The sequence below is a fragment of the Rhipicephalus microplus genome, chromosome 6, assembly GCF_043290135.1.
Source record: "Rhipicephalus microplus isolate Deutch F79 chromosome 6, USDA_Rmic, whole genome shotgun sequence".
NCBI classification, from domain to species: domain Eukaryota; kingdom Metazoa; phylum Arthropoda; class Arachnida; order Ixodida; family Ixodidae; genus Rhipicephalus; species Rhipicephalus microplus.
In genome coordinates, this window is record NC_134705.1 from 89,374,862 (window position 1) to 89,398,056 (window position 23,195).

The 23,195-nt window shown below is 45.7% G+C and overlaps 1 protein-coding gene across 1 annotated transcript in view; it reads right to left on the minus strand.

Annotated features, from left to right (window-relative positions):
- Alk (Anaplastic lymphoma kinase) overlaps positions 1 to 23,195 on the minus strand; it is a 251,749-nt gene that overhangs the window by 224,824 nt on the left and 3,730 nt on the right. The window lies entirely within an intron of this gene.

Below are 23,195 nucleotides of genomic sequence, written 5' to 3' on the forward strand. Positions count from 1 at the left end.
TCTGTCTGAAAAGCGCGCCCTTTTCGCAAACGGAGGTTGTGCGACGATTGCAGTGACCTTTGTGCGCCCCGTGACTACCGCAAAATTGTTCCGGCGCAAGCCCAACGCCAGCCAAGACGTATGATGCTCCCCACCGGGAGATAAGGGTGCACGAGAGATCTTCCGCTCACCTGCTCTCCGCGGGCCAAAGTACGCGTCAGAGATGAGCCGCCGCACGCGCTCACTGTGCCATCTTGCTGATAATGCTGAAAGCACAATAGTCCCACCACCCGAGACGCCTGCCAACAGTGGTAAGTGGTAAATATAAATAGCTTGCCGTTTGAGCATTATAGGAGACACCTCCCGGTGGCTCAGTGGTTTACGCCTCGCAATCACGACGTGAAGGTCCCACTTTCAGTTCCGTGTGCCGGAGTCTAAATTTATTTTTTTCTTTCTTGCGTTTTCATATATATATATATATATATATATACAAATACGTATACATATATGATGCATGACGTCGACGCCTACGCCAGCGGCCAAATCCAGCCGAAGGTGTTCATATATTTGATATCGCAATAGAAAAAAACAACAACACCAACGCGCCTGTGATTTGGAAAGAAAGCGTTTTTGGCATCGGAATCTGTCGTGGCCAACCAATGCCAAAAAATTTATACTTTATTCATTGAGCATGTTGAGTGTGTCAGAGGATTAGGTGGACTTCGCACCTTTATTTCTTCACTAAGTCGAGGATACCAAATCGAACGCGCGTCTGCCTAGCCCGGTCCCTGCCTTTATTTGTCTCTGTCACTCGATCGCTGACTCTCTGCAGTATGTGAACTGTAGCACACGATTTCTCATCTTGCAATATACATTGAGTCCTCGTATCAAGGGCATTTGATTTCTAAGCGACACAGACGGCGTAAAGCGACGAAAAATGGTTGAACACGGTACTCGTCGTTGTAACATGACATCTGAAGACAGGACTTTTGTCAGCACAGCAACTGACACTACAGCGACCTCACGCGACTTAAGGAATAACCCTATTTAGACTAACCCATTGAGGCTGTCAACATGCTTCTAAGTAGTATAAGTCCATTCATCTAACCTGCCTAAGGCACATCAAGCCTGTTTATAGAACTTCTATAGAGCGACATGTTCCCCGCTTTGCTTTGAAGTTGATGATGATAATTATATTAGTGCTGCTGACGATCACGATGAACGAAAGGTCTCTCAATTCAGGCCACCTTTCGCTATAACCGTTGCTCCGCACTACACACGTTTCGCAACACACGAATTCATTTGCGATATGAAATAGGCACACGCATGCAAAGGTTGTCGCGGATCTGTTCCCCATCGACCTTGTTCACTTAAATAAGCGAATAAAAGCTGTTCATACACAGCATGTGCGGCGCATAGCGAGTTCTGCCCACGGCGTCGCTGGATCGGGCACGGATTTCGCACGAAGTTCCACTCGCTTTGTGAGCGCCCGTGCGTGGGACGTACATGGCTATCGATTGGGAAGCTGCACGCCGCCAACCAATCACGAGGCGCGCCTGGAGAGTGAGGAAGAGAACGAGAAAGAGATTGAGAGCGAGAGAAAGAGAGCACGCCGCGAGAAATCTCGGTGCCCGGTTTTCGAGGACATCCGCCGATTGGCCTCGGCCTCTCGCTCGCAACAATTGTCAGGAGGGGACCGCGGGTGTTTGACTATCTCATAATGGTCGCCGGCTTGTATTAATCTCTTGAACGCACATTTTCGAAATATTACATAAGGACGTCTTGTGATAGCTTAAAGGCTAAAACGTTTGCACCACTAAGCTCGGCTCCCGGCCACAATGGCCTAATTTGAACATGATCGTATAGCAAAAAAAACACCCTTAGTTATAGGCACGCATTACAGAACATTAGGTGGTTCAAAAAGGAACAAGAGAGAAAGAAGGTAGGTGTGTCAACCAGTTTAGTAATATTAGTATGCTACCTTACGCTAAGAGATAAGGAGGAGGGAGTTTAAAGAGTGATAGAAAGGTGGAGGGTTGATTGATCGATGTGTGGGGTTTAACGTCCCAAAACCACCATATGATTATGAGAGACGACTTAGCGGAGGGCTTCGGAAATTTAGACCACATGGGGTTCTTTAGCGTGTACCCAAATCTGAGCACACGGGCCTACAACATTTCCGCCTCCATCGGAAATGCAGCCACCGCAGCCGGGATTCGAGCCCGCGACCTGCGGGTCAGCAGCCGAGTATCTTAGCCACTAGACCACCGCGGCGGGGCAAAGGTGGAGGGGAGGGGAGAGCACACACACAGTCACAATCACCGCAGTAATGATATTTATATTGGTTTATAACCATGCCGGTGTGAGTCTGTTATGTTCAAAAAGGCTGAGAATGCCTTCGTCGCCTTGATCCGGGACCCACCACGGTAGGCTAGTGGTTATGGCACCCGATTGCTGACTCGCATGTCGTGGGATGAAATCCAGGCCGCGGCGGCCGAAAATATCTATGGCGGAGAAAAAGCTTGTGGCCCGTGTACTTAGACTAAGGTGAACGTTAAAGAACCCCATGGGCTCGACATTTCCTGAGCACTACACTACGACGTTCCCCAACTCCAATACGGCGTTCACCATGTAATGATACCATGGTTTTTGGGACGTTGAATCCGAACGATTGATTAACCAATTTCAACCGCGATGACCTGTCAGGCCAATGCACCAAAAGGGCTACTGCCGCAACCGCGAATGATTGTCTATGAAACTTGTAGCGAGGACAGTTGCAGTAGATGTGCCGTGATGTCTCTTCGCTACTATGGTGTTTCACAAATAGGGGGTTAAACTTAATCCCCCCCCCCCTCCGGTCAATGTGGCGTTCCTCCTGTTACTGTGAAATCATAAAACGCCGAATTTTATGTACTTTTAATGACATGAGCAGAAGCTTGTAACTATCAGAGGTCATATTTACAAACTTATTAAAAGGAAAGAAAGGAAACAACGTAAGATTCACGCAACGAAACGTAAACAAAAACAAACACCCACAAGGTATCTTATGCATTCTCCTATACGGCTACTCGATTGTTCATCGTCCACCGTGAGGGTGTAGCGGTTACAGCGCTTAGCTGCTCACCGAAAATGTCATGGGATCAATCGCAATCGCAGTGGTCACAGTTCATTGGAGGCGAAACACTCAAGGCTCCCGTACTTTGCGACGTCAGCGAACGTTACAGGGCAGCGGATGGCCGAAATGTCTTCAGCCTCCCACTACGGCATCATCCCTCGTAATCATATCGAGTTTTGGGGGCTTTGAATCCAAACGATTATTGTTATGATTGACCATCGATGGCGGCAGCGTCAACATGAGGGATGCAGAAAATCACCATCACGTTACGGCGGAACCCAATGACGTCATCCTGACGTTACTTAGCGTGACGCCACGTTGTGAAGCCGTCAAATGGTGCCGCTTCATCAATGGTGAGACGATCCCGGAGGCAACGCAAAACGGCAAGTATTTTTGCAAAACTGCGGAAATCTTGCAATTCCCCCGAAACTAAGCGAGCGCGAAAATATACTCTAGCTGCAAATGTTTCCGGTAGGGGTATCAACACATTCTATTTATTTATTTATTTATTTATTTATTTATTTATTTATTTATTTATTTATTTATTTATTTATTTATCAGTGTCTTACTGTCATTTAGATGGACTGCGCTAAGGGTGTGATGTGAGCAAGCGTTTAATACGCACGCAGTGATTCGAAAACAAAAGAAACAGAAATAAATGCACAAATCAATGATAACAACAAAAAGAAATATGTTACAGTAACGTAGGCGGGGACGTAGTGGACATTGTGCTAGGTGATATGCAACAAAAAGCAGCACGGAAAAAAAAATATTTCGAGCCGCGACAGCTCGCCGCAAATAGCAGGTAGGCACAATAAAATTCGAACTTACAAAACGAGCGCGGCAACTATGCTAGTACGGCGGATCACTTAGAGTAAAATGACACATTAGTAATAATAAAGGCAATTTAAAAAAACATTGTAATAGGCATAGTACAAAGCTTTATTTTACCGTATGTGTGTGTAGCATATGGCTGATTTGCTCGTTTTTATAAAGTTTTCTTGATGAAAAACAGCACATAATGAAGCCAAGGAAGGTATGGCAGATGTTTAATGTACCGTTTTAAGCGTGTTGCAATAATTGTATGAATGCGAAGTAAGTAAAGTGTATGGAAAGACAACCTGCCGCTGGTGGGGACCAAACATGCGACCTTCGAGTTACGCTCTAGACGATCTTACCAAATGAGGCACAGTGGCAGTCATCCACTTATCGTGCATGCTAACCCTGGGAGTGTTAGTCAGCGCCACTATTAGCCATGACGGCGAGTGTGGAAGGCTCTTTTCACCAGCTGGCCCCAGGTATAGCGCGTGAGCCATTAACCGGTGGCAGCTTTCTGGGTTACTCTCAAAATCTATGTTTTTTTGTTTTGTTTTCTCGGTTAATCTCAGAAACTCTGAAGCTGTGGTTTTAGGAAAGTCGTTTCAAAGGCCAATTTCAAAGTGATGATTACAAAGTGTTGTCCCTGTTTTTCTGTCCGCGTCTAATTAGTGCGCGCTCATTTCAAAACAATCATGTATCACCAACTCGCCCAATCAACCATATTGATGATTACAATGTATACGGGTTTCGTCTTAAGGTTTTTGTATGCGAATGCCTAAGAGATTACGTGACCATTCCCACATATGCCCTTAAGTAGTCCCATATATGCCCCATATATGCCTTGAAACACTTGTAAGGAAGTTACAGTGCCAAAGCGCATTCGAACGGTAATCGCGCAGACGCAATCTGCTTCGGCAGACCGGGACTCCGATGGAAACATGCAGCGAGTAGCTTCTGCGCAACATTCAATTTACGTTATGGACAATTTTTGGAGAGCAGCATTAGCTTAAGTGGTTTTTCAGGCGGCACACAAAGCGAGCGACCGTTTCCATTGGCGATACCGATTGCCCTCCCCCCTTCCGGATAACGAAGGCCGACGGCAACGCTGTGTTGAAATTAGCGGTTGCCTGGCCTCTCCCGGCAGCACATGGATTTCATTCCATTTTATTCGCTTTCACGGAAGCACGCATAAGTCCTAGCATAATACATGCTCGGCTAGTGGTTGCAGCGAAATTCATGGGATGAAATTTAAAGCGGGAACGGCAGTGTTGCGTAAGTGACATTCAAACTGCAATAAGAGAGGAGAACATTGGCACTTACTTTCTCGAGAAATGACTTTGTAGAAATGAATTTCGAGAACCTTTCAATTAGGAATATGCGTACGGACCTGCCAAAAGAGGGTTGGGATGGGAAATAGCACGTGAAGACTATACCAAGGAGGATGGCAGCTCACTTTAGATCGAACGTGAGCCTCGGCTGCAATTAGGCCTAACTGAAGGAAGGGCGGAATTGAACCTTATGATGTGATACCCAGAATAGATAACTGGTAGTCGATATGGAGGGACGGGGATCAGAAGGATTTTCGAGAAAAAAACAAAATAACAACAAAAAACAACGAACCAGAGAAGGGAAGGGCCATGAAAATGACTGCTTGGGTACGTTGTTATGCCACTCACGTTTGAAGATGGCTTGCTTTTTTGGCTCCTTTGACCCGCGTTTTTTAACAGGAGACTACATGTTTGATGTCTAAAGAAAAATACAGGCCGATCTAGAAGGCAGCACAGTCATTCAAACAGGGTGCTGTAAAGTACTGGGTTTGCTTGCACAATGCCAGTGACCTTTAGCATTCATTATAATTATTGAAGTTTAGATACAATCAGGAATCGGCGTAATAAACCTACCGAGGAGGTGAAAACGCAGATGGTTTTTTACCTTTGAGTGGTCTTAGTTAAATGGGTAAATAACCCTGCACAATCGGGCCAAAACCCTAGGGTCTAGGACTGCCAGGCGTATCACATATGCATGGTCAGTGGTGTAGCCAGGGGGTGCCACGGCGGGCCCATGACACTCCCACCCCCCTCCTCCTGAAATTTCCTTTTGCCATGGCATACAGAGCTGAAATTGACCATTTAAAAAAGGTACCTTCCCCCCCTAAAAAATGCCAGGTCTGTGCGCAAGGCGCAGAACAGTCACAGCGAAAGCTAGAAGAGCGGCCTTTATGAGCCTTTTCAAAACACTCATTGAGTAACTGCTGCAAGTACACTTGCCTGATACCCACAGGGACATTATAATAAATTTTGAGGGGTAGTAGACAGACATTCATTATGCTACTTTTCGTCATTCTTCAGAGAAGCGTGATATCCGCTAAACACTTGCAAGGAAATTTGTGCCAATTGTTCATGCAGTAGCTGACGATGATGAGGAATCATGGCTGAAGCGGGTATGTGCCACGGTTAATAAGTGAACAAGAACTAACTTTTGCAATGGGCTGGATAATTGGACGACTCACTCGTTACGCTATTCGCATTGTGCCACGACTGACTGTTCTCTCGCTGTTTCCATCAATATTCATCATCATCATCAGCATCAGCATTGTCATCATCATCATCCTGACTACGTCCACTGCAGGACAATGGCTCCTCCCATGTTCCGCCAGTCAACTCGGTCCTGCAGTGCTTGCTGCCGCCATTTTATACCCACCAACTTCTAAATCGCATTGCCCACCTAACTTTCTGTCTCGCCCTAACCTGCTTGCCTTCTCTGGGAATCCAGTTAGTTACCATTATTGACGAGCGGTTATCCTGTCTACGCATGACATGACCAGCCCATGTCCATTTCCTCTTCTTGATTTCAGCTATGATATACTTAACCCCGGTTTGTTTCCTGACGCACTCTGCTCTCTTCTTGTCTTTAGAGGTTACACATACAATTTTCCTTTCCATTGCTCGCTGCGTCGTCCCCAATTTAAGCTGAAGCCTCTTTGTAAGTGTCCAGGTTTCTGCTCCGTAGCTAAGTACCAGCAAGATACAGCTGTTATATACCTTCCTCTCGAGGGATAGTGGCAATCTTCCTGTCATAATCTGAGAGTGCTTGCCAAATGTGCTCCACTCCATTCTTATTCTTCTAGTTACTTCAATCTCGTGGTTCGGCTCTGCGGTTATTACCTGTGCTAAGTAGGCATGGTCTTTTAAAACTTACTATTACGTATCTCGAAGTGCTGTTTTAAAACACTTTAAAAGTCGAATAACGCGATTGCTTTCCCGACATCAAGCCTGCCTAAGGCAAGTTTGGCAACAAGTCACAAGCGCCGACGTAGCTCAGAGGTAGAATACTGGACTGACACCCAGCGGACCTGGGTTTGAGCCCCACTGCGTCATTGGTGCGATGTTTTTTAGATGCGGAGCATCTTATACTCGCGCCTTGTAGTGCGCCGTCCGCGCCGTCCGCACCGCTTCTCGAACATTCGACAGCTGACGCGCGCGCATGCGCCGTCGCGCCGTCGCCCACTCTTCCACCATCTGTGCATCCCTTCCTCCTCTACACACCGCGCGCGCTTCACTCCTCCACCATCTGTGCACCCTTCCTCCTCTACACACCGCGTTCGACATCTACAATTCTCCTGATTCTCAAGTGGACGCGCATGTGGCGTCGCGCTTCGAGAACATTCAACAGCTGACAGTGCATGCGCCGTCGTGCTGTATATATACTCAAGGTCGGCGCTCGCTCGCTCAGTTGCCGCTCGTCGGTTGGTTTCTACGGCGCGTCGACGTCCAAGGTCGCGGTGAAATGAATGCCAACGAATCCACAAACACAATGATCGACGTCCCTTCGACCAGCGCCGCCCTTTCGCATACGTGTGTACGTGTTCACTCATTTAACACCCCCTCCTACAACCACGTTAACCCATTTAGCCATCGACCCAAGTAAGTCGCAATTTAACACCCCATTTCACAACCACGTTAACCAATTTAGCCATCGACCCAAGTAAGTCGCACTTTAACACCCCGTTAACCAATTATATGGTCCGCATCCTCCTCAGTGTTCCCCCGAGGGAAGCTGCGGGCAATTTTTTTTCTTTTTCTGATTTCGCGCGATGTGGTTATGGACACCGGTGGCGGTGGTGGCGGACAACTGCGCGTGACTCGAATTGGGATCTCATAACAGCTTTCGCTGTAAAAAAAATTCTGCCAATGCCCCTGGTTATGGTCCACTATAAACGAGGAGGGGGTCTAGAAGAATACTACCACTGAGAGGGCCGAGTGGGGTGGGGGGGATAGGGGGCCTTGCGACGTCGTCGTCTTGTGTCATCGTGTCACGTGGCCACGGTCTATCATAAAAACGGGTATACGCCACAAAAATGAGGATATTACTACTCGCCACAGGTCGTCTAATAGTTAGGCAAACCAGTACCGGACGGCGTTGGTAGAGCGCTGTAACACTCTTCTCTACATGTCGTAGGGCAGTGAAACCACGCATGTACGGCGTAACAGAAAGAAAAAAGCACCTTAAAAAAATGTTGCATCCTAAGGCAGTTTTCTAACGACGTTACCGGAACGAAAGACGCCATACACTCTACGTTTACCTGATATTAAGCTAGGCACCACCAGTGCCCCATCAAAGAAATCTCTCTCCGGACAATTGAATTATTCGATCCTTCCAAAGTTTTACTTCAGTGGAACTGAAACACCTTTCTCTATATGCCTCACTATTAGCCAGTCTTGCAGCGAAAGCTGTTGTGGGATCACAACTCGGGTCTCGCTCAGCGCCGTAGTTGTCCACCGCTGCCAGCCACTACCGCCGCTCGTGTCCGCAACCACTGTCGCACGAAATTAAAGAAAGACGAACTTAGTATTAATGATTTAGTAGGCTCGAGCCCGGGTCCGCAGGGTGCCAACTCAGTATTCTACCACTGAGCTATGCCGGTACTTCGGGCTTGTTGGCAAACTTGCCTTAGGCAGGCATGATGTCGGGAAAGCAATCGCGTTAATACGACTTTTTAAGTGTTTTAAAACAGCGAAGGAACAACCAGTCGTCGCACAATGCGAGTAGCCTAATGAGTGGGCCGTCCGATGCTCCGACCTATTATAAAAGCTTGTTCTTGTTCCCCTACTAACTGTGTCGTATACCCACTTCAGCCATATTTCCTCATCGTCGTCAGCCACTGCTTGAACAATTGGCGCAAAATTACTTGCAAGTGTTCAGCGGATACCACACTTCTCAGAAGAATCACAAAAAATAGCATAGCAAATGCCGGCCTACTACCCAAACACTTTTAATATAATGCCGTAGTGAGTATAAAACAAGTGTGCATGCAGCAGTTATCCAATGAGTCTTTAGAAGAGGCTCTGAAAGGCCACTCTTCTAGCTTTCGCTGTCACTGTTTGGCGCCTTACTCGCAGGCCTGGCGCTTTTTTTTTTACTTGGATATAACTCCACCTACTGCATCCAATTCTCAGCCAGTCGAAATTTTCATATAACAGTGCGCATAAGCAGAAGCGATTTATATGGTTTATCAATTCAATTTGCTTTAGAGGATTAAAAAACAACAAATAATTCCTATCCTTATTTAATAATTTCAAAGCAATGTAACGTGATCGAACTGCAATATCTCTAACCAACGTGACGCCTCACCAAGAAATTGTGTTGAGAGAGTCGTAATTAAGATCGCTAGCGGAACCACCACGCTCGTGACTCCCACACAGCCACGAGCCAGATTTTCTCCGAGTAACTTCCGTGGGCAACCTTGTGATTCTCTCTATCACCTAACGACGAAATAACCCTCGCTACCGTGCGGCCCGGCTTAATGAAAAGCGTCATCGGAGCATCTCCGAACCAATCACCTTAAAGGGCACCTGTTGAAAATGGAAACCTCTCATCTCGGAAAAAGCCATCACTCATCCTCATCCAAGCCAAGGCACTAGTAATCAGCACTCATCGGGGCACAAATCATAATATTTTTTTTTATATACCGCCATTACCGAGGTGTATCTTGAGGAACTCTGAGCCGGTCGCGGCACTGCAGGATCGGTTTGCCATCACGAAAGCAGCGTCCCCGCTTGCCGAGCATGTTCACTCAATATAGAGGAAAAGGAAATGAAAGAGAGAGTGATGGGAAGGATAGAAAAGTTCTGGAAAAGCAACAAAAGAAAGAAAAAGAACGCGGTGGTTGTCATAGAGCCGGCGAATCGATTTGCTCGACCCGCGCCAGCCGCTGCTTCCTTCCCTTACGCAGACAGCCACACACACACACACACTTTAGGCGCCACCGTGACTGTATACACACATACAGGGAGATCCGGGAACGCGCTTCTGATTGAGTTGGGCTGCTTTTCTGCCGAGCTCGCTAATTAACGGCACACATCGGCACGGGAGCATTGGCTGACAGGCGCTTTTCCGATTGCCACTTGTTTTTTTTTTTGTGTTACTCCTCACGTTATTTGCTTCTTCTTCTTGTGGCAGTACTTCACGCACTTCTTCCACCGAATTCTTCGTAATGTATCCTTCACTTCATCACTTCATTCTTCTTCTTATTTTTACAGTACTTCACTCACCTCTTCGATCACAAAGTCGTTCATAATGCCTTCTTCGCTTTACCATTTCTTCTTCATCAACTACTACTACTACTACTACTACTACTACTACTACTACTACTACTACTACTACGACTACTACTACTACTACCACTACTAGTACTACTACTACTACTACTACTACGACGACGACGACGACGGCCGATTCTGGTTTTCATTCGGGTGGGTCAAACTAGAAGAGTCCCTCAAAAATCAGTTCATTTTGCAGTCGGCAGTACGCCACTCACTCTTTTCACCTCGCAGTTCACCGCACCTGCTTCACTACAACACTTCACTCTTTCTTGTTGCTTCAGTCAACCCTTCTATCACACACTTGTTCACGATGATGATGATGACGATGATGATGATTATGATAATATCACTCACACCCACTCTGGGGAATCGGCCAAGAAACGAATAAGTAGATAGAAGAGCTCCCCAATTGATTGTATATCTTATGCATCTTAACATGGTTGAAAAAAATTAATGCTTCACAAACTCTTTCATTTCACAATTGTTCACAGTGATGATGACGATGCTGATGAAGATGGCTTCTAAGTATGGCTCACACTCACTCTGGGGGATTGCCAAATAACTAATAATTAGATGGAAGGGATCCTGTATCGATTGCGTATCTAGTGCATTATGAAATCATTAAAAGAAATAACTTTACGAATTTATGCCTGCTTCATTTCATCCTCGTTATCATCATCACCTTCTTCTTCTCTACAAATTATTATCTTCATGACGCCTTCGTCCACCGTTTTTCTTATCTACTACACCGCTTTTGCTTCATATTTCATTCTTCACGATGACTACTTGACTCGTATAATAGCAGATGTTTTCTTCATTTTTGAGAATTTCTCAGTTTAACGAAATATTTCAAGCGTGCACATCACTTCGTCAAAATGAGTTTGAACTACAAGGAACGGTGACAAAAGAATATGACCTGTTTTAGAATGTTTTACAGACGAGTTATTGCTTAAGGTGCATTCAAGCTTCGGAGTCTGCATTGCACTAGGGAGTTTCAGTCTGTCTGCAAACTTCTGGGCGTGTGGTATTCTTTATTTCGGTAACCAAACCAATTACCAATCGAATCGTACTGGAAGCAAACCGAATAACACCCAGAATAATTCAGGTTGAGTAATAAATAAATAAATAAATAAATAAATAAATAAAGTAGTGTTCATTATATGAAACCAATTTTCACAATCGAGATAAGATGATGCGGACATGCAAGCGTTTATACATTTAGCATCAGAACCATGAATTAAGCGTAGCGCTGCTTGTATGCGCAAAAGATCACGGATTCAGAAATTTGTTTTAGAGTCACTTTCAGCAAATCTTGATTATAAACATAGCACAAGCGGAGGCCGCAGGTCAATGCGAGATCCCCTAGCAGACGAGAAGCTTTAAGAACGCATTCCACGTTTATTATTTATTTTTTTCCCATGCTCAAAACGCTTCGCGCCGTTCAAATGACCTTCGCACAGACGTCGAAGCGGCTCTGCCACACTTTTAGATGTAACTATTGAATAGCTTCATTACAGAGGAGTTCATTGCCTCTCGGATCGACGAGCCCAACTTTTTTTAGGAGCGAAGCTCCTTAAGGCGTGGGCTGTGCGTCCCTTGTATGTAGCCACCTCTCGTTCAGTTCTTGCAGTGTTCACTAGATGGCGGTACTTGTAGCTGACGGCATTAAGTATTACGCTAGCCACCGCCCGATCTAAAGGGTACAGCCATATCCATCCGTCCATCCGTCCATCCGTCCGTCCATCCATCCATCCATCCATCCATCCATCCATCCATCCATCCATCCATCCACCCATCCATCCATCCATCCATCCATCCATCCATCCATTCATCCATCCATCTATCCGTCCATCCATCCATCCATCCGTCCGTCCGTACGTCCATCCAAAAGATGCAAGATGTTATAAACTAGACGGCGGTACGTGTAGTTGATTATGAAAGATGCGAGGTGTTATAAAATAGGAATGATGCCACATATGGCGCGTGTCATCGTTCGATATAGTGCGGCGACGTACGCTAGGGGGAGCGTTGCAATAAAATCGAGTGGGCAAAATGTACGGAGGATTTATGGTTTACCAGGTTTACCTCCGGAGCTTCGCCCACTCATCATCATTCACTTCTTGGATGTGGCGGCATTTTTTTTTTATGAGCTCGACAAGTACGAGCTCAGTTACGGGGATTTATGCGCCTTCTCTCTCCTTTTATACTAACGAGCAAGCTGAGTTCTTCAGAAAGGGAGCATAAGAAACAGGCACAAAGTTACGACCATTCGTTAGCGCACGTCTTAACCTTGAGCCCCCCCCCCCCCCTTTCTTTTTTCTTTTGAGCGAGCGGTTTACATTTAGTGTGATCGCTAGCGTATGATGCGGCGTTCTGGAGCGGCTATGGTAACTATATAATGGTATATACACAGACTATGCACACATCAAGCAATGACCACGAAACTTGGGTTTCGGTGCCGCCATCTGGGTTTGTGGCACCTTTTGTCGAGGAAACAGTAAGGAATGTCGCGATGAACATGAGAATTGAGCGTAAGTTCCAGGCCGCGTTTCCGCATTGCAATGTTTGCTTCACGTGTTGCAGGGCCTCTTCAAGGCACGCTCTCCAAGCGAAGTACAACCTGCTGCGCAGCATGAACTTCTTTGTTTTATGCCCTATGCCATTGATAGATTGGACCCTTTGCAGGCAGCTTCGTAAAATGACACTCCAGTGAAACAATGAATTGCTTTATATTGATAAAGTGTTCTTTAAGAACTCTAATGTCATTGATCTTAGCATCATAAATTCATGTTAAAGGAGACAACCAAAGTCAAAGCACAATTTCTTTATATATCGCACCCAAAAACTGCGCGCGAGACGACACCAATTGCAAATTGTACTTGTCGTATTTTGCCGACAGTGATTCGAAAAAATACCCCCAAACTTGGTGCGTTAAGTCTCTGGCCCCATCGGCAGATTTTGAACTTCATTTTTACTTATTACGAGCTGCGTACGACTTAGCAAACAACATCAAAATTTTATTGTGATAGCAATTATATGGACACTCTCGGCTGGATTTCGCCGCCGGCGTCGGCGTTGCCGTCACGCACTGTATATGTGTACGGATCTATATATATGAAAACGCAAGAAAGAAAAATAATCGAGAAAAAGACTCCGGCGCGCGGAATCGAAAATGGGACCTCTGAAACGTCAGTGCGAGGCGTTAACCACTGAGCCACGGAGAAGCACGTCGTTCAACGTTCAAACGGCAAACCATTTATATCTACCACTTACTTGTGGTGACGGGCATCTCGTGGGGGGGGGGAGGGACTATCATGTTTTCAGCATTACCAGCAAGATGACGCAATGAGCGCACGTCGCCAGATCATCACGACGCGGCGGCGCGCGCTTTCAAGACGTGGTGGTGCGCGGAGAGGACGCGGACGCTCGCTCACGCTTCCTAATCTCGCAATGTAGAGAATCGTATGTCTTGGCTGGCCTTGGATTTTCACTGGAATGATTCTGTTGTAGTTACGGGGTGCTCAAAGGTCGCTGCAATCGTTGCGCAGCCTCCGTTTGCAAAAGGGCGCGCTTTTTGGATACAGCAAAGTAACAACTGAGACGCTTTTTTTGCGTTCATCTGTACTCGTGAGTACGTTTCTTGCATCATTTGTGCGTGAGAAACGCCGTACACGTTTCGATCTGCTTGCCATTCTGCACGTGACCTTCCGATTTGTTGCTATCGCGTTCTTTGCTTCACATTCGCGGCAAAGCTGTAACTTTTTTAACGTTCTAGGCAGACCTTTGATTCCATCTCGTGTTCGCTCTGATGTTGTCGACATTTCAATGAACTCGTACGTTATTAGAGAACCGTTCTTACTTGCGAATGGCAGCTACCTGAATAGAAGACGGAATCGAATACGACGCTAGATGCAATTCAATATGCGAAGTTTTTTAAATATTCGCAGTCTTACGAATATTCTTAGCGTTGCAGCATTACCACAGCGCCACTTTTCCGGTGCTAAGATAACGAGCGGAAACTTGAAAAAAGAAAGAAGAAAGGAAGGAACGAAAAGAAAGGAAAGAAAAGGCCGGCATGTTACGCAGTCTAGGAGTACTGGTATGCTACCCTACGCAGGAGAAAGTGGAGGGGGATTTTTAAAGATGGAGAGAGCGCGAGAGGATAGCACGCACACAAAGTCGCACTTCACAGCCACTATAGCACAGTACATTTATGATCGCTGGCGCAAGTCTGTTGCTTCAAGAAGCTGAGCACTGCCTTTGTTGCCTCCACCCACGATGTCCTCTCGGATCATCGTTCCAGAATTGTTTCTGGAATCATTGGTTTCTGATCTATGCTAGTTAGAGTGGCTGCTGCAGATGTTCTTTGTGTATTGCAGGGAGGACAGTCGCGGAAGTTGTGTTCTAACGGGTTTTCTAGCTACCACAGTTGTCGCAAAAAAGGTTGTCAGCCAATCCAGTTAGACAAAAGAAGGACTTCGCAAAAGCCACTCTCAGCCATAAACGGCAAATCAGAGAGGCGTCCTTTCCAAAGTACATAAAAACAAAGAAACTTGAGAAGCCATCAGGAGACTACGCAGCTGCTTTGATTTTGAAGTTTTTGTCGCTGGAAGTCTGCAAGCCAGCCCCCCCCCCCCCTCTTTGAAATGGACATTATCCTCACAAATCAACAATTTCCTTGGGTTTGGGAGCTTCGCCTTCTGCATATGGGCTAAACTGTAGAAATCACTGTCAGGGTGATAGGACAAAAATTCACTCTTCGTGGCCTACGTACACCTCGAGCGGATGGCTTACTTGACGCTAGCTCGTTGTGAGTTGCTGCCTCTCTGTGACGTCACACTACCATATGGCACGTCACTGAGAAGCCGCCCCCTTGATATCGAGATCGAAAGTGTTCTTTTTTAAGCTTGATTGATTTGATTATTATGCAGGTTTTAACGTCCAAAAACCACAGTATGTTCATTAGAGACGCCGTAGTGGAAGGCTCCGGGAACTTCGACCACGGGTTCCTTGCGCGCACACAAATCTGAGCACACGGACTTACAGCATTTTTACCTCCAACGAAAATGCAGCCACCGCAGCCGGGATTCGATCCCGCGATATGCGGGTCAGCAGACGATTACATTAGTCACTAGACCACCGTGGCAAGGATCTTTTTTCTAAGGTCGCGGTGATAAAAACATATATTCAATGCATTCACATGCACTACAATAATTGTTTTAGGTTTCTCAACACCAGATTTTTTACTAACAGCAAAAATCCAAACATCTTTAAAATTAGTGTCAATACTCCCATAAGGCCCAGGAAGAGAGCAATGGTAATTTGAGAAGTGGGAGCAGGGACCAGCCCTGAGAAGTGGGGAGCTTATGTCTTCTGTTTTGACTGTTTGCTGAGAGGGGGGGGGGGGCAGACCAATATTAGGAGCACAGACACCTGTAGCCCATGCCCCCCACTGGTGCCCCCCCCCCATTTTGTTTTGTCCTGAAGAAACTAACATGGTTCACGTGTTTGAAGATTGCGTTCTTCTGTCCAGCGGCAGTGGCGATAGTTTGCCACAAATGACCGAGCACTTCATAGTCGTCACGGTTTCAAAGTGAGCCATGGGGGATTAAAATGTGTATGGCCGTATAATAATGAGTCGGCCTGGGAGACCTAATCTGTATTCGTTCCTAATATCTGCAGTTGGGGCAGGTTTGCTTACCTCATTAGTTGAAGGGTATCCTGAACACAGGAACACGATTTATTATTGAGTAAACCTCTCTGGCACGCATAAGCCAGCTTATTTAAAGTTAGAACTGAAAATTTGGTTCTATTTTATGAGGATATTACGCAAGAACGTGGAGGATTATTAAAAGGCTCGAAAAAGGACACGCATCCCACTTGAAAGCCCATTGTAACTAAACCTAATACTGCCCACATTAAACTCAGGTAAACAATGGTTCAGATTACAGGGTCAACAGTGATAGTTGAAATCCTATAGCTCGGAGTAAAAAGAAGAAAGAACACTAAGTAAGATGAGACACCTAGTGTATCGTGGCGGTGGTTATTGGAGCTGCAAAATCAGTGGAAGAGACGAGCAGGATCATTAGGGATTACAAGTAATTAGTTGTTGCGACGCAATCAGACAGGGTGTCGAATATCCCTACACGGGTGATCAGGCACCCCTCGTACTGGTCGTTTATATAGATATAGACACGATGACGAGGAATGCTGATTACGACTGCATTATTAACCCTTTGTGCAGGGCTGTAAGATTGAGGGTAATTTGAGAGGAACGTAATCGTAGATGCTATGTTTACGTCACACCTTAATCTGTGTGCACGTTGCCTTGTGGTGGGCTCCGGAACACCTTCTGGCGGCATTTCAACACCTCAGCGAAAGAGTTTGCATGTGACGCTTTGGTAACATGCACGTGAACCGCGTAAATCACGTCCGTTATGCTGATGACAGGTCACTATATTGCCAAGGAAAGTATAGGGGATGTTACTAGAAGTGCTTGTTATGTAAATGGGAAGAAAAAAATTGGCAGATCCTACGTACGGTGGGAATCAATGGCACGCGAAGCGCGAATGAGGAATGTTTATACGTCACTTCAAAATCAGCATGACCTTACGAGACGAACGAAAATTGGGCCGTGCGTCACTTCCATGCCATAATTATCATGTTTGCGCCTGGCAATTGTGTTCGTTATCCATTCACGTCACGTAATACCAAACTTGGTATATGTGAAGCTAGCCAAACGGCCACGAGCACGCAATGAGCGTGGCGTGTAGTCATGTTTCACACAACACGCATACCATGATTATCATGTTCAGACGTGTCATACTTTCGTCGTCTATTCACGTCACGTGATACCGAATTTGGTATATGTAAAGCTAGCCAAACGGCCGCGAGCGCACTATAGGCGTAGCATGTAGTCACGTTTTACATGACACGCATGTCGTGATTATTATGTTTGGACGTGTTATTTACCTTCATCGTGCGTTCGCGTACCGTAATACCGAATTTGGTATATGTGCAGCTAGCGAAACGGCCGCGAGCGCATCATGAGTGAGACATGTTGTCATAACTTACATGACATGCATGTCATAACTTCACGTTAGGGTCTGTCACTTATGTTCGCCATGCAGTCATGTCATACGATACCAGTTTTGCAATATGTCATATGAATTAAACCACCGCAGGAGCACCAAGACCATTAAATGTAAATTATGACACTCATGCCATACATGTGATGATTTTCATGTTATGACTACTCAGCTATGCTCGTCATACAGTCATGTTATGACATACCAATGTCGCCATGATAGTACTATCGAAATGACCAGAAGAGCTAAATGTTGTAGGCGGCTAGATAGATAGATAGATAGATAGATAGATAGATAGATAGATAGATAGATAGATAGATAGATAGATAGATAGATAGATAGATAGATAGATAGATAGATAGATAGATAGATAGATAGATAGATAGATAGATAGATAGATAGATAGATGCGCTCAATATCGCCGAAGTTCGCTAAGAAATGCTTCGCCTTTATAAAATGGACGAAACGATAATCTGCCACCGGCAGGATGCAAACCTGCTACCTTCGAATAACGCGTCCGATGCTCTGCCACTAGGCTACAGTAGCAGTTCTTCACCTCTCCACCTTAAGTGCATTTAAACGTGGTAGTTATAAGGGTAATGATAGCGAGTCTTTGCCATTCGTAGCGGGCGGGCAGCTTGTGGCACCCTAGCCAATGAGAAATAAATAGAAAGTGCAATAACATACAGAAATAAGAGAAAGAAAGAAAAAAATCTCAAGCAGATTGGGCAAGCTGGTGGGTGAAGAACCCCCTCCTGAAGTCCCTAGAGGGTTATACGCCTTCATTGCTCTAGGCGAGTCTTGCTGCGCCTCACTGTGGCGTAGTCCATCACGCCATCTGGATGGATGGATAGATGGATATGGCTGTACCCTTTAGATCGGGCGGTGGCTAGCACCACCAAGCCGTAATACTTAATGAACCCAAAACTATATTTATTGTTTCTTCCTTAAAAAGTGAGTTTGAGGATTCGTACTTTGCAGTGAAGAGTTTAATTTCCACTCGTGCCTTGACTTTAGCCACCAATCAGATAACCTCCTTCTAGTTAAGTCTACTTGCTTAAAGTCTATTTTGCCCTCCCGGTCCCTAAACCCCAGTGCTTTGAAAAACTCTGCGCCATCATCCTGAACTATAGGGTAAAGCCCTTTACAGAACATTATCAAGTGTTCGGCAGTTTCTTCTTCCTCTCCACACGCACTGCATACTGTGTCTACCCCTTCGTATTTAGCCCGATGTGTCTTGGTTCGCAGTACTCTCGTCCTTGCCTCAAACAGTAGAGAACTACCCCGAGAATTATCATATATCCTTTCCATGGCAATTTCCTGCTTAAAAGTTCGATAGATCTCTAGTGCGGACTTCTTAATCATGCCCATTTTCCACATGTCAGTCTCCGTTTCCTTCACTTTCGTCTTAACCGATAGTTCTTTTTGGTTTGGCCACCTGCTGTTTTCTAAGTATTTACCAGTCAACTTCCTGGTTCGCTTCCTCCATTTTGTATCGACATTCTTCAAGTACAAGTAGCTGAAAACCTTCCTAGCCCAACGCTCCTCCTTCATTTCTCTCAATCGCTTCTCAAATTTTATCTTGCTGCTAGCTTCACTGCCCTCAAATGATGTCCATCCCATATCACCTTGTACTCCCTGATTTGGTGTATTCCCGTGAGCCCCTAAAGCAAGCCTACCTATTCCACGTTGCTTAATTTCTAATCTTGCTTGAACTTCTGATCTCATGCACAAGACCGCATTGCCGAACGTCAGCCCAGGAACCATGACGCCTTTCCATATTCCTCTCACAACATCATACCTATTGTAATTCCACAGTGCCCTATTTTTCATCACTGCTGCATTCCTGTTACCTTTAGTCGTCACGTATATTTCGTGTTCCCTCAGGTACTCGGTCCCATTGCTTATCCATACGCCCAGATATTTGTATTTATCTGTTATCTCTAGCGCGACCTCCTGTATCCTAAGCTCACTACCTTCGTTGTCATTGAAAATCATGACTGCTGATTTTTCCTTACTGAATCTAAAATCTAACCTATCTCCCTCATTACCGCAGATGTCCACCAATCTCTGCAAATCTTCCTTGTTGTTGGCCATTAGCACTATATCATCTGCGTACATTAATGCTGGTAGTGCCTGATCAATAAGTTTTCCTTGTTTGACTAAACAGAGGTTGAAGCCCAGCCCACTTCCTTCTAATTTTGCCTCTAATCCGTGTAGGTACATCATGAATAATAAAGGTGACAGGGGGCACCCCTGCCTAAGCCCCCGTTTTACCTCTGCAGGCTTGGATACCTGTTTTTCCCACTTAATAACTACGTTGTTACCTTTATATATACCCTTTAAAAGATTAGTGACTACATGTTCCACGCCTAGTGTGTCCAGTATTCCCCACAATTCCTCTTGAATCACACTATCGTACGCTCCCTTGATATCCAAGAATGCTAGCCACAGGGGCCGGTGTTCCTTTTCTGCTATTTCGATGCACTGCGTCAGTGAGCATAGATTGTCTTCCAACCTCCTGTGTTTCCGAAACCCATTCTGCAGTTCCCCCAGCACCCCCTCATCTTCTATCCATACCTGCAGTCTTTCCTTTATAATCTGCATCGCCAGCCTGTAGACCACTGATGTCACTGTTATAGGGCGGTAGTTGTTTATGTCAGCTTTGTCCCCCTTTCCTTTATAGATCATGCTCATCCTGCTAAGTTTCTATCCATCGGGAACTTCACCATCGATTATTATTTTGCTCACTGCCTCTCTCAAAGCCTGCTTAGACTTCGGACCTAATGTCTTTATCAGCCTAATTGGAATGCCATCTGGGCCTGTTGATGTACTACTAGGAACCCTTTTCTCAGCCCTTTCCCACTCTCGTTGTGAAAATGGAGCCATTGCACCACTTGATTCGTCCTTGTCTATTGGGATGCATAAAGTACTTCTTTGTTGAAATTTTTCTGTCACCCTTGTTCTTATATATTCAATAGCTTCGTCCCCTTCTAGTCTGGCACCTTGGGCTGTAGTTATAAAACTCTGCTCTAGGCTCGTCTCATTTCTTAGGGAGTTTAGATGGTTCCAAAATTTCACAGCTGCCTTTCTATCTTTTTTATGTACTTCTGCCAGCCACTGAGCTCCCTTTCTTCTAATCTTTTCATTGATCAGAAGGGATGCAGCCCTTCTACAGCTTAGAAAGGTTTCCCATTTTCTTTCAACATCATCTGTTGGTCCACCCCGCTGCTTAGCATGTTTGTGTTCCCTAGAGGCTTCCTGACGAGAGTCAGTCATCTTTGAGAGTCAGTCAGCGCCACCTGTTACCATTACAGCGACTGCGGAACACACGTTTTCGTCTGTTTGGCGTCACGTAGTACGTGATGCCCCTATACATCTGTCAGTATTATATTCTATGAAATCTCACTATTATTCTGTCGAAACGAGCCTCTGGAACGTACTTTCCTTCCCTTACTCAGGTACTCAAAGTCTCTGCCTTTACGGAGGTGAAATTAGTCAAAGCATGACGCTGGTTTCGAATTTATCAAGACGAACACCTTAGATGCCTTATCGAACGTGTGATGTGGAGTGCTGTCCCCCTTCGGTGGCGCCAGCACAAGTGATGCGAGAAATGACGTCATCATATGACGTCATCACAAACTACTAAATTGTGCGACCTCATTATGAGAATGCAAGAACGTAACCTCAGTTGATGACGCCGTCACACGACTTCGTAACTCGGTCAGCGGTGGGTTAATCCCGGAGGAAATGCAGAACGACGTTACATGCAGAGTGCTTTCAAGAGTGTGTTCCGAATAAATTGGAAACACTTGAGAGGGCTATGCACATTTTACTGCAGGAGAGCCATAACTGTCCCAGTCATGCACGTGTCTATAATAAAGTGAGAACGCTTAAGGAGCACTGTACGCAATCTACTATGAAAGAGCCATAACTGTCCCTGTGTGTTCAGCAAAAAATGATTAATGATTTTGAGCACTTGGTACTCTACTATGGGAAAGCACAAAGCCGGCCTCATCCTTGCGGTGGTCAAAAGACTGCGATACTACGCTTAGGAAAAGTTGTTGGCGATTTAGAGTACTTGGTATTCTACTAAGGGAGAGGTTTTACCAACAAAGGAGAACCACTGCTCCAGGGTATACACACAGCGTTCAAGAACTGTTATGTACGGGAAGGTGGCGTTGCCTTTCAGTCAACTTAAGTGCCTCCGTAAGGGACCCTATTAGTTTCTACGATTTTCTAGACACTACGAGATGTTTTCAAACAATTAAAGAAATGTATAATTATTCACAAATAGCGCCTACATGGCAATTTGCCATGGTTGACAAACAACTGTCATTCTAGAAGCTGGAATTTCTGTTGTTGCTCTTTCTCTGTGTTAGTGATAATAACCCAAGTTCTGGCAGTAGTGATCTTGGCCAAATAGAGCCGTGAAGCAGCACTACGAAGGTTACCGCCCTTTGGGCGCGGGTCAACCACTGTAAAAGGCGAAGTAGCGATACTTGTGCTAACACCTGCCAGATCTCTTCTATGCCAGTTAATATTTAGGGCGGTAGTATCAACGACTGTTAAAGGCGAAGTAGTGATACTTGTGCTAACACCTGCTAGATCCCTTCTATGCCCGTTAATATTTAGGGCGGTAGTATGACGTCATAAGAGAGGGCTTTCTTGAGGTCAAGTGACGCTTCCACGCGTGATATCGACCAGAAGTGTTGCTACTGTGCATTAGAGAATACAGAAAGAGGCGTGAGGCCGAGGACCTCAAAAAGAAAAAAAAACAACTGAGGAGGGCGAAGCAGGGAGGACAGGGTGCTATCGCTGCACTAACCTCGTCAGAAAGCTGCGTCAGAATGCAGCTTACCCTCTTCTTCTTCCCTATATCCATAGTTTCACTTCCCTACGAAATGAGTGTAAGGGTGTTTCTACTGCAACAACGTCGTCGGCCATTTGTTGCTTTGACCTTTAGTGAACCGGTGCCGAGAACTGGGGTTTCCCCCCATTTTTTACGGTCATACCCCTTTATAATGGATCGTCACTACGTGACACACCATGACGCAAAAGACGCTGGCAAGCGTAGGCGCCTAAGGTGCTTCGCACTTGCAGCTCACATAATGACGGTTCCTCATCGATACATTCAATGGGAGGAGCCAGCTGGTGTAGTTCTCATACGTACGCTGAAGCGGCTCAAGTTGACGTGCTCCAAGAGAGGTACACAAGAAGAACCTCCAGAAAAAAAAAACGCTAGGCATGCGCGGAACGCGCAGCACAGTCACAGCGAAAGCTAGAAGACCGGCCTTTCAGAGCCTTTTCTAAACACTCATTGGGTAACGGCTGCAAGCACACTTTCTGGGTACCCACTAAAGCATTATCAATGTCTGGGTAGTGTGTAGTGACTAGCATTCGCTATGTTACTTTTCGTTGCTCTTCTGAGTAGCGTTGTATCCGCTAAACACTTGCACGGAATTTGGCGCCAATCGTTCATGCAGTGGCCGACGACGATGAGAAATTATGCCTGAAGTGGGTATGCGCCACAGTTAATAGGGGAACAAGAACAAGCTTTTGTAATGGGTTCAAGCATCGCATGACCCATGT